The sequence below is a fragment of the Leptonychotes weddellii genome, chromosome 4, assembly GCF_054177405.1.
Source record: "Leptonychotes weddellii isolate Sample4059 chromosome 4, ASM5417740v2, whole genome shotgun sequence".
NCBI lineage: Eukaryota > Metazoa > Chordata > Mammalia > Carnivora > Phocidae > Leptonychotes > Leptonychotes weddellii.
The window spans coordinates 117926645-117939732 of record NC_138372.1 but is presented as its reverse complement, the minus strand read 5'-3'; the positions used below and the strand labels follow the sequence as shown (position 1 = coordinate 117939732).

At 41.0% G+C, this 13088-nt stretch overlaps 1 protein-coding gene across 5 annotated transcripts in view; it reads left to right on the top strand.

Annotated features, from left to right (window-relative positions):
• JPH1 (junctophilin 1) overlaps nucleotides 1-13088 on the top strand; it is an 81718-nt gene that overhangs the window by 7223 nt on the left and 61407 nt on the right. The window lies entirely within an intron of this gene.

Below are 13088 nucleotides of genomic sequence, written 5' to 3'. Positions count from 1 at the left end.
TATGGCAGAAATGGAAAGTTACAAGGCCAAATCTTGCATGCATTCTTTAGAACAACAGAGCTCCCATCCAAGTTAAGGAGGGCACTTGTTATGGTGAGCCCTAGGTGTTGTATGTAAGTGATGAATCACTGAATTCTACTCCAGAAACCAATATTGCACTGTACGTTCACTACCTAAAATTTTAAAAATAATAAGTAAATAAATAAAATATCACTGCAAAAAAAATGAAAAATAAAAAAAAAACAGCTCATCTATATGGGAATGGATGAGGGACTAAGGCTCATACAAATCACCACTTTCTATGCAAGAATGATTAGATCACTGGTGTATTAAAAGGAAAGGGGTGGGGGGGGAACCTGACATGGACAGATGGGACTGTCAGTGTGCCAAAGTTGGAAGAAAGTAGAGCACTAGAGAAGGGATGGAGTGAGTAGGAGAAAGCGGTGAATTATAGATTGAGAAGTGGGGTGTCTGTGGACACAGGACTATGTGCCTGAAGTTTTACCATTAATAGCTGGGTTCAGGGATCCAGCAAGAGGGATGGACAAATCTATTGGGAATAGAATTGTCTTATTGTAGACAAAAACGATGGTTATAAATGGAAAATACTATTTTTAGGCTTATTTACATGGCCACTGACTGGCCACAGTTTTGTACGACTTGAGGCCTATATCTTCTACTTCGGTTATATTTTCTCATAGAAGTAAGCCTTCTTTCAAGGCCACAAAAATTAGCATGTCTTCAGGTTTTTATTTTTAGCATTGAATAAGTGAACGCTCTTTTGCTTTGGCTGAACCATATGAAATTACTGATATTTGGACCTTTTGATGTTCAAAAAATGGCCACTTCGTGAGGCTCAACGGAATACTTTCAGACTTCTCAAGTTTCTATTTAAAAAAAAAAAAAACTTTTATGGCTGCTGTTTACTTCTTAGTATCTGAAGCACTACTTGGTCTTATTTTTTGCATTATATTGAGATATATGTTAAAAGTCTTCAGGGTTCCCATCTTTATCCCAAACTCATCCTGTTTTAAAGTTAATATTGCTTGTTGATCAGCACAGACTTTCAGGAAGGGCCTCACCTCTCTTCTCTGCTGAGCATCCTTTATTTTAGATCATAGTTTTCCCAGATCACCAAGCGTTGCATTACTTGCTTTTCAGTTTGCTTATAGATGGGATACTTGGCACATCTAATCTTACTGGCTTCTCTGGCTCTCAGCTAATTTTTAGAGCTAGTGATGTACGTTTGGTTATGCCCCGGCCTCTAATTTTAAATGCACTCCTGGATTCTTCCATTTTTTTTCACCTTACAACCTGGTACTCTAGTAGAACCAGTTCGATCTCGGCAGATGGAAAGTACACCTGTGCAGGACACTCTAGCAAATGATTTTCTTACACTCACTTTAATTATTGACTTTTACGGTTAGTTTAAATTGGAGGAATCTAAATAATGAAAGGGAAATGCTTGTAATGCAAGGATCTTTGAATATGCTAGTATCATAAAACTCTTACCCAAGTCCTAGCCACGTCCCCTCTGTTGAAAGTCTTTTCGGGATAGTAATATAGTTTGAGAGTACTGTATTACATAGTTGATAATCAACAAACATACTTTTAGCCAGTTAACTACTTCATAGATATTTCACTTAGCTATTTTGCAAATGCTCAATTCACGATACTAAGTGAAATAAGCTAGTCACAAGACAAATATTGCATGATTCCACATAAATGAGGTATCTAAAATGGCCAAACTCCTAGAAACAGAGTAAAATGGTGGTTGCCAGAGGCTGGATGGAGGGGGAAATGGGGAGCCGCTGTTCAACAGCTCTGAAGTTTCAGTTAAGCAAGATCGTAGTTAACAGTACTGTATTGTGTACATAAAAATTTGTTAAGAGGGTAGATCTCTGAAGGGTTCTAACCACAGTAAAAAATATATGTATACTGTTTAGATGATGCGATAGACAAAATACTCAATTAACCTTTTATGTCTTACTTTAACTATGTTACTCCTCTTTTCAGATTCCTTGCTTTAATAAATACTTCAGATACAGAGTTTTTGCCACTTGTTTTTGTAGAAAGTAGCTGAAGGACCGACAGTCCCCTTCAGTGGCTCTGAGCTTAAAGTTCTACATTCTTTTAAAAACTTTTTTGGGTCACCTGGGTGGCTCAGTTGGTGACTTGATTTCGGCTCAGGTCATGATCTTGGGGTGGCGAGATTGAGCCCTGTGGCGGGCTCCGTGCTCAGCAGGGGGTCTGCTTGAGATTTTCTCTCTCCCTCTGCCCCTCCCCCCACCCCACTCTCGCTTACTCGCTCTCATAAATAAATCTTTAAAAAAGTAATAAATAATTTTTTTTTTAATAGAGGAAAAGTTAAGGTTTTGGAGATTGCTGGCTGGGGAACGGACTTCTATATTGTCATAAACCATGGCTCTTTATAATGCCTGAGTATCTGCTTAGTCCTTCCTGGACCCTCCAGTAGTTACCATTAATGTTTTGGTTTTAAAAAAAAGCAAAAGTTTAAGAACGTAGGTGACACTCTCCCCTGGTCCTGCCCCAGTAATGGCAGAATAACAACTAGAAAGTAAGGCTCCTATGGCTGCCGCTCTCAAAATCACTCATTTGCCATTAGCAACAGAGGGAGATGGTAAGAGTTACTGACCATCTCAGTTTGCCACCTAGATAGTGCTCATCATTTTTCTTTTGCTATTATTTCTTAGGCTGTGGAGAATTTTTGTTTCTTAAGTCTCAGGAAAATGGATCCGTCTTTGTGCCATCACCCTATATTATCTTGAAGCAAAGCTTCAAGTTAGCTTTGAGAGAAAATCATGGTATCCTCCTCAGGGAAATCAGGAGACATGGAACCAACCACCTTCAGCCCCCAGAGATTCAAGAAGGTCTGTGGACCTTTGCTTCTTTGAAGAGGGAGTGGTGTGTCTGCAGGAAACACACAGGAGGCTTATTTCAGAAGGTGTATTATGGGCCCCTGTTTAATTCTTATCGATAAGGGAATGTGAGGATCACATAACAGTTAGCGGATAATAGGAATAATGCAGCAGATAGAGAATTAGTAGATACTAATCGTTTACTAGCAGGTTAGCACTTAAAGAGTGAAAACTCTAAGGGAGACTAATAATTTGCTGACTCTTACAACTTTTCTTCAGGTTTCTGTTCTGATCTAAAAAGTATTATGTCTATAAGATGTAACAAGATGTTTTCTTCCCTTCTTGTCTTGGTCCTGTGGGTAAAAATCATCTCCTGGAATTGAGACAGTGTCTCAACCTTGTTTTTAAAGAAATGTGCAAGAGGTAAAGGAGCAACTCTGAATATTTCAAGCCCCTCCCCATTCAGAGGCAGAGACCACAGCCCTGCCCAAGATGACCCCACTGTTCCTGTGGTTTCGATTACAGTTCTCATTTGGTCATCCTTACTCCAGGTCACTCTTGTCTCCAGTCATCGCCTAAGAGATGTTCAAAATACTGTTCCTTGAGAAAAATATTTTTTTTTAAGATTTTATTTATTTTTTTGACAGAGAGACAGCGAGAAAGAGAACGCAAGCAGGGGGAGTGGGAGAGGGAGAAGCAGGCTTCCCGCTGAGCAGGGAGCCAGATGCAGGGCTTGATCCCAGGACCCTGGGATCATGACCTGAGCCAAAGGTAGACGCTTAATGACTGAGCTACCCAGGCGCCCAAGAAAAAATATTTTAAGGAAGAATTTTAAGTTGAGGCATTTGGCTGAGATAGCAAGTAAGTGGCCCTTAGAGAACCATACTTCCTTGGAAAAGAATAGATAATTTAGAAAAGGATGTAGACAAAAGAAGAGCTTTGTAGACTCTGAGCCCCAGAGGACATGATCATCATGCTAAAGGATGGAAGACGGCTGGTGACAGGGATGGGAGAGAGCTGGCCTCAAGCAATTGAGAACCACAGGCTGGCTTCATTGTATCACACAGATTCGAAGAAAGAAAATCAAGTGGGAGGGTGGAGTGGACCACCGCTCTCTGACTCTGTGGCCCGCCTCACTGAAGCTGGGAGGGTGTGTGGCTGGACAGGCTTCCAAGACGACCGTGAAGTGTCAGTGACTCCTGCGCCCAGTCTCTCCCAAACTTCAGGTGGTGACAGCAACACTGAGACAGGTAATGTTGGGAGGGAGCCCTGTACTGTGTCCCGCCCAGCCCTAACCCTGCTGGGCCTGGCACAAATGTAGTCGTACAGGGGGATGGAAGCACCAGATAGAATGTGGAGGCCTGAAGCCCAAGGGTCTGGTGCACAGGTGAGCTTGCTGCACCTGTTTCCAGAACTAGAGATTGGATTCCATGTTGCCAATTTTGAACCTTAATATTAAAAAAAAAAAAAAAAGACACTTTTTTCCAAAAATCCTACATGAAAGTATATTTCCCATATTTTTCTTCTAAAAAGATGTAATTCCTTACCACTCTCCCTCTTTCCTCCATGGCCTGAATGAGTCAGCCACAACGGCTTTCCTTCAGTTCTAAGGGAAGTCTTTGCTCGTCCCTTCCCTCCGCCTGGTGCCCTTGCCCCAGCTATCCCTCTGGCTAGCTCCGTCTTCGGGTTTAGGCATCAAGTCCCTTCACGAAAGTTTTCCCTAAGCCCACACTCTCCCCTCCCCCCCACTCCCACCCCCTTCCACCTAAATGCCCATTTGTCTGAGTTGTCATCGTATTTTAGTGTATTCGTTTGGTATCTCTTTCTCCAACTAGATCGGAAAGCCAGACCCTGAAGGCAGCTTTGCTCACTTTTATGCACCCAGCAGCTAGTTTAGATCAGGACACTTTTATAAGGGCTCTGGTAAATATTTGATGAATGAGTGAATTAAATTCTCACTACTTAGGCTGTAAACACTCCCAGGGCTTCTAATTCTGTTTGGTTGGGCATTTATAAACCAGCTTTAAAGGAAGGAAACATAGCTCTCGTAAATCATCATGCTATAATCTGGCAATAATCAAGGAAGTACAGAAAATGCAAAAGTATGTGTTACGGGTGCGCTTTTCCTTAGCTATGTCTACATCATTAAAGAGTCATCACTAAGGCATGGCCGGGGAATAAGAACTTGAGGTTAAGCCAAACTCTTATCTCCATTCTTCACAGGGATGAGCTGGTCCAGTGATACATGTGAGTGCTTCCCTTAAGCAGATATGGAAACTCCAGGAAGTCAACTTATACTCACTATAAAAATATTAGCTCATTCTACCTGTTTGACATCACCAAAATATGTGATTGGTCAGAACGTAAGAGCTTACTGTTTTTTAAGAATCTGTTTTCTAAATGTTTTGCTGTCTTTATTCCCTTTTGAAGGTTTTTCTTGTCTTACCTTTTTTTTTTTTTTTTGGTCATTTTCCTGAGCTCAAATAATAGTGTTCAGTAGAACAGTTCCTTATAAGACTACTTGACTTGATTCACACTTCACTTATTAGTAATTAAAACCCAGAGTCAACCATGAGTCAGTGCACATTACGGATCCAAATTGCTACCAATTTTAGGGAAAAAGTTCAGTCTCTACCAAGTTATTGTGAAGGGCCAGGAATTTGAAATTCTTAAATTCAGTTGGACAAATGGATTCTAGATCTCTTTTGCAAATCAAAATTCTGGTTTATTCTGTTTCTTTAATGTTAGTAGTCCTATCATATCTTTAAGAACAATTGTAGATTATCTTTTCCATGAATTTTTTATTTCTTCAGTTGGGGCTCTGGTGAATGTTCAGTTTTTAGCATAAGTGATTTTTGCAGGAAGGTTGAATTTTTAGTAATGTTTTGTAAGCCATTTTAATGAAAAAGCTGTTAAATACGTAAAGAACTCTGGCGGAAATCACCTAAAATGTGGGAAGTCAGTGTTGAGGAGAGCATTAATGATTTTCTTTAGTTATGCCTCCTGTGCTCTTCCATATCAGACTTTGCTGCCTGTCACGCTTTTCCACCTGTTAGCACCAGCCCTTCTGCAAACAGCTTCCAGAGGCTTGGTTAATATGCTCAGGCTGAGAAGAGTTACTGTGAATGGGGATTGAGAGTTGCCTCTTTCTTCACAGAAGGGTTGCCTTAAGAGTTGAATGAGAGAGTGGGTATCACAGGGCTTTGTATGTAAACTGTGAATTACCATATCCAGTTCATGTTTTGGGAAATGTGTCCATCTTACAAGTATCATTCCCAAAAGGGACAGTTGATAGATGACCAAGAAGCCAGACCGGGATAGAGGTAAAGATGGAGGAAGGAAGGAAAAAGGAAGGGAAGGAGGCTTGGGAAGCAGCAATAGGGATAAGCAAAAGGAAAGGAATTAAATCCACCAAGTGTGACCACCTGTGTTTAGATGTGAGCGTGTATCAAGATTCACCCCATTCCCAGCCTCAGATCTGTGTGAAGTCAGTATGCTATCAACAGGCAATTATATTGTTTAAGACTGAAAAGAAACTGAACAAGGAATTGGCATATGTATTTATATCAAGCTATGCTGGGGTGATGTTCTGAAGACACTGTAGGATAATAAAGGTTTTTATCTTCATATAGTGTAGGTATGCTAGTGTTAGGTCACCATTATCTTTTGTATATTATAGTTTCTGTATTGCACATAAAAATTGTAAACACGTGTTTCTCCTTTTTACCAAAGAATGCCCATTTCCCATGGGCGAGGGTGAAGAGCCTGCTCTAATTTCCTCACATTCTTGTCCAGGCTGTTTAAAGAAAGCTGTACTTCTCTGTATTGAGGGGCCTTCTTTGTGGGCCAGTCACTGAGGATTTTCTGTGTGGGTGTGCAGAGGGAGCAGCTGAAACCAGAAAGATACCTAGGCGTCTGCTCTGTCCTGCCCCCAGACAAGGGGTAAAGCTTGGATAGGATGATACTCCAGAGGCATGACGGGAACATGCCCGGCTTCTCTCCTTCAGCTCTGATGTTACAGTACTTCATGCTTAGCAGGTCATTACACCTAACATGGGAACATACTGTGTTATGGGAACCTTGTAAAACTTTCTTAGGGTATCTTGTTTCTGAAGACCTTTCTTTAAAAACTCTTCATCCAACCCTCCCAAGTTCAGGCCCATTCAGAAACTGAGGCCTTGGGGGAGGGAAGGGCGTGTGTTTTAATGATGAACAAGTAGGTTCAAGCACTACAAATTTAATGAAAATGGGTCTTATGCCATAATAATGAGAGGGTCACAGTTATCCAGACCTGTGGGCCATTAAAAACCTACTTTTTTTAAGCCCTGGATCATGTAGGCAGGTCTCTCCCCTTTGATTAAGCAGAGAGCATAAGGAGAAGATGCCGTCTGTATATGGTGTGAATGGGATATGAGGTAATGTTGAATTCTGCAGAAATCTACTTGGCGAAAACCGGCTGCAAAGACGGGAGGGAAAAAGCAACGTGCCAGGGAGATAATAAGCTAGGTTTTTGGGACACATGTTGGCCTTGTTTTAGCTATAGAAATCTGAGTTTGCTTAGACAGTACAAACTGCAGCAGGTTCAATCTCATTTATCTCCGAAGCATGACATTTTTCCTGCTTCTGTAACTATGAAGAATTAAAGCAGCAGTTACTTTCTAGTATAGCTTCCTTTGTAACAAAAGCCCCCTGCTGTGTTTCCCGGAAAGCCAAAGGTGTGATAGCGTTCGTGTTCCATCCCGGGTGCCCCCTACAGCTTTTAGCCTTGACCTGGAGCTACTCTGTCTTCGGGCAAGTGGCAGAGCTCTGTGTGCATGCTAACACAGCTGGGAGACTCGTCTGAGCAGCAACTGCCAGGCAGCCAAAGCACCCTGCTCACAACTTTCCATGATGGATTAAGCTGACTCTGCCAATCTCACTTTACTCAAGACACCAAACTGGACGCTTGCAAGACGAGTGCCTTGCAAATCTTTGAGATGCTTTTCTTATTATAGATGAAATATGAACATTGTGTTTGGGAACAGGATCCAACAAATGCCAAAGGTATTTATGTAAGTCATTCAGCTTTAGTACAACGGTCTCTTGAGAATAAAACCAAATAAGCTTTTAATAATTTTGCCCTTCTATTTCAGTTGGTGTTTCACATTTATTTGTATAATATGCTCAATTCAAGATAAGCTTCTTTATCAGGAATTTAATTAATATGTAAGGAATCAAGATCGCCCCCAAAAGAGTGCGACTCTTTGAAGTCAAATCTTCTTAGGATTTCCCTGTGTGCCAAAAGAAACTTATTCGAGCCAAGTAAAATACATTAATTCATTTTCTAGCATTTTTAAAATAATTGATTATGCCAGGGATTAACAAATAACTTCGCTATATTTTTGTTAGTTTTTAAAAACTTCTGAATAAGGTTAAAATTTTGCTGAGTTTTGCTGTATCAAGTCCATCAAGTTTTGATCTCAGTTGGCTTGGTCCAGAGATCCCTCTCTGTTTAATTTTTTACATTGGTGTGGGAGCTTTTTGAATTAGTATTTCAAGATTTCCTACATTCACTTCCATCCATTAGGGGAAAGGTTTGATATTCGTGTGGGGAACCTACTAGTCAAAATATGTTGAGGAGAAATCCCATAGAAGCTGGAGTTTCGGGTTCAGGAGTAGGAATGGAGGAGCCATACCCACCCTCCACCAGGCCTTGTTACTCATTTCCCACCCCTTCTGCTCACCCCAGTGATTTGAGAATCAGTTGAGCTGTGACTGATAGATTACCTGGCAAAGATGCAAATGCAGTTGATTAACACCCTGGTCTGGATTTGCAGAAAAGACTCTAGGTTACCAGCCCATTTTATAAGGCCTGGTTTTTATCTCCGTGAAATATTAATTTTAATTAATTAATTTTAATCACTCTTATAACATGAATTGATGACATACTGTGTAAATGTAAAATAATGATTAAGATCCAGTCATTTCTGTCGGACAGATCAGGACAGTTAGGACAAGTAAAAATGCAGTAACCTCGCACATGATTGGCCCCTTGCTCTGAGCTTAGGTAGCACATAGGAGGAGCTTAATCATAGCCTGGGGCTGGAGGCATGATTGTGCAGGTGGTATCCAGCTTGAAAACCAAAGGATGTGTGAGTGTTTTCCAAAAAAGATAGAGAAGGGTGCAAAGTATAATGGCCCACTTGTATTTGGGATACTGTAAAATTATGACTGGAAAATATGGCTAGAAAAGAGACTACTAGCTTGGTGGGGGGGCGGTTGTTGAGAGATGAGGTGAAGTAAGTAAGGGCTCACTAACCTATAAGGGGGAGTTTGAACGTTATCGCAAAGAACGGGGAGAGCTACTGATAGCTTTAGGCAGAAGAATTACATGATCAAATTTAGAAAGATCACTCTGGATGCAGGTGGTATAGAGGCTGGGAAGAGCAAGGAGCTAATAAAACTGGAGACTGATTAAGTAGTAATCTGCTAACTAGTAATCTGCGTAAGGACCGAGGGGCTGAGCTAAGCAGTGACAGTGGGGATGGAAAGAGCACATGGATGGGTGACAGTCTCCCAGGCAAACTCAGTAGGACTTGATGGCTGGTTGAATAAATGTAGCAAACCTAGAAGAGGCAGAGTGAGAGTGACCCCCAAGTTTCAGGCTCGGCCAACTGGAGGGATGCTAGTACTGTTTATTCAGACAGGAACCAGAGAAGAAAGTACGGGTTTAGAGAGGAAGCTGTTTGGATTTTGACTTCTTGAATTTTGAGCTGCTGGGCCCAAAGACAAAAAGGAACATGGGCCTGGAATTCAGACTTGTACCACACATAAAGAGCTAAAACCTAAACCCTGAGGAACAAAGACATTATGAGGCACACTGCAAAAGAGGAATTCCATGTACATGATGCTGGATGCAGCTCTTTTTAAGAAGTACAAATAAAGAAATTCTCACATTCAGTAACTAGGAGGAACCTGTTGCTTTAAGACAATGCAATTCAGGTATCAGAAAGTCTGTTTCTGAATTTGTGAAATTATGCTTTCTAAGATTTATGCTCAAAGGACCTACCCAGTGAGCAAGATCTGTTGGCCTGTTTCTTTCTTGGCAACGTACTGGAACAAAATATCACTCTCACAAATTATTGTGCTAAAGAAACATCGTTTGGCAAACATTTATTTAGTGCCAGTTCTGCCCAAACATGACGCTAGGCCCTAGGAATACAAAGATGAATAAGAAACAAAACTTGTCATTAAGAGCAAATACCCTGGTGGGTTCACAGCACTCCTGTGCAGTGGGCCAATGCCGTGAGCCAGGTGGGGCTGGGAGGTGGAGGGACCCCCCGGGAGGCACCTAACCCACCTGGGTGAGCTTGTCACTTACCTGTGCTTCTGCACAAGCAAGCCCTGTCTGCCCAGAACGCCCTAACACCCAGGCCCCTTTCCTTTGCCTAACCTCTGTTAGTCTTTTGTGGTTGTGCGCAAGGTCCATATAGGACTGAATTAAGAAAACCAAACAAAATGTCTCTTCGTATAGGGACTGTTATCACTGACAGTAGCAATGCTAACAACAGAATATACATAGATAAGAGTCTTATAGTGCTAAGGAGTAGATGACTGGTGCTTTCTAAAAAAAAAAAATCAAATTTTTTCAATAGCTGAAGAATGTTAATTTAAATCACATTTTAACTTAAACTAAAACTATCTCTGCGTAGAGTCTATAAGATATGATTTTTTTTTTCTTTTTCTTTTTTTTTCTTTTTTTTTTTTTTCTTTGCTTTTTTCTTATAAGATATGATTTTTGATGGTAGCAGAATCTTAGCATCATTCAGATACAAAAACATCAAAGTTAGCTATCCTGCAGTAAGATGATTTTTTTTGGCCATGTTTCCAAATAGGGAAGCAGTGTAGACAGTGCTAAACATTTCCCCCACGTATACAACACACTAGTGCAAGCACCCTTCCCCTTTGGGCCTGAGGACAGCAATTCGGGTGATGCCTTTTGGCCACACACAAACAGAGCTAACATGGTTCAGTGGTTACCTGGTGCCTGAACCCCTGCCATGAACTTGGCATCTCTCATCTCACCTAATCCCCACAGCTACCCTATTAGTCAGGAGGAAACCAAGACCTAGAAAGGTCACAAAACAGGTAGATGACCTATGTAGGGCAGATTCCAGGCAGCATAGCATCAGAGCCCAAGCCTTTAATGTCCACTATATTTTGAGAATTGGGGTAGGAATTTTTTTTCCTTTTACCCATGCGCCTGCCTTAGGCTCATAAAAGAAGGTCTATCTGGGAGCAGTCACCATATGCTTCATTATTTCGTCATATGCTTCATTTTGCCAGTTCCATTTAACCAGTATTATTCAGTAGCCACAAATCTTGTGGCTGAGACAAACATAAACGGGTAATATCAGTATGGTGAATTCTAAGAAAAACTGAAATGCAAAAGAGGGAAGAACACTAAACACATGTAGGGCTGAAGGGCTGAGCCTGTGCTGTGGAGAATGGATCGAGACTCAGCGGAAAGCAAATGGTAGCAAGGATGCTCCGGACAAAAGGAATATCCAGAGGAAGACAGAGTGGGATGAAAGTGCATAGGGTAAGTTCCTAGCAGCAGTTGGATAGAGGGACTTCTCCATCCACAGCCCCTGCAGCTGATCACAAGGGGCACTTGAAAATTTCTGGCCCCTACCCAGTGCTGGCTTCTCATGTCTTTGGGTGAGGCTCAGAAGTCTGCGTTTTACAAGCTTCCCCGGTTATCTTGAGGCACACTGAAAGTTGGTAAGTGTAGGTTATGATATGATAGGAAATGATGTCATGAAGGTTTGGGAGCTGGATTGTCTACTCTTGTTGGTGTTGGGGAGTATTTGAAGGAAGTGGGGCAAGGAACCATCTGTCTCTGAGATGGATTTAAGTGGGGCCAAGACTGGAGACCTGGTCTGTGGCAAGATGGTAAAGACCCAGTCAAGGGCATGGATAGTAGAGAAGCAGGAGGCGAAATTAGCTGGAATTGATGGATCGAAGTGGTGGGTGAGGAACAGAGGCAAATCTAAGATGTTCGTGTGTGTGATATTCTAATGCTCCTAAATAAGATTAGTGAAAAGGTTCATCATTCCTGGAATGTGGGTCATTTATTTCAAACATATTAAGCAAAGTCGTCTTTCTGGATCTCTCATTAATAGATGGTCCAAGTCTGGACCTCCACTGCTGTTTTGAACTTGACTTCACCTAACTATACCAACAATATTTCTTAAAGAAATTATTCAGTTGGTAAACACAGTGAAGCATCATTGAGGTTTTACTTTTCCACCTCCAGATTCAGAAGATGGTGGACTGAAAGGGAAAATGTCCCATTGTCATAAACTGTTAAGAACAAGATTACAGTTAGGGACATATAACCAAAATTAAAACCATTTTTGAAGTACCTGTAAGCATTCCAGGAGCGCAGCTCGCATACCAGTCTTTTTTTTTTTAATCATCTCAGGGGTATTGTTAAATGTTGACGCACTTAGTATCGCACGAGACCTGAAGTGGGAGAAAGGTAGATGCACCTGACCTGTCCACAAGCTTCGGGTTGGTTGGAGAGAACTTAGACCCACAGGGAGTAGTTAAATAATAACACAAGGCAATTCATTCAGTCAGCTGTTTATTAATGCCTACCTTATTCCATACAGGTTTTGAAGTAGTTTATCTAAATGTCTAAATGGGCTGTCTTACAGGAATTAAAAAAAGATTGACCTGTCCATAAAGCACCTTCAAAAACTTTTGGCCACTACTACTATTTTGAGGTCTTTTTTTTTTTCATGTTACCATACAAACTTGAGAGTAAAAGCATTTTTCAAAATTGTTATTCTTCTTACTCCTCACTAAATCAGAATAACTTTCCCCATTGTTGGAATGATTAAAGCCTAATTATAGAGTGAGCAGACAGTCCCTAATGTTTCATTCTATAAATGAAAACAAGGGAAAGAAGAGCATATGTAAGAGTTTTCAGTTTTTTCTTCCTTTGGAATCTTCAGTAATGTGTTAATTTTGTGGTTTAAAGTTCAGTTACTAAACTTTACTCTTGAAAAGTTTTCTTTAAATTACAGTTGCTATATTTGTAACAGTTACAGAGCCTCCACTGTATTCAGTGCCCGATAATAAGGGAAATTTTGAAGGAAATAGAAGGCGTAAGCCAACAAAGGGAAGAAAATTAAAAAGTCTCCAGCATCCCCCCCTCCATAA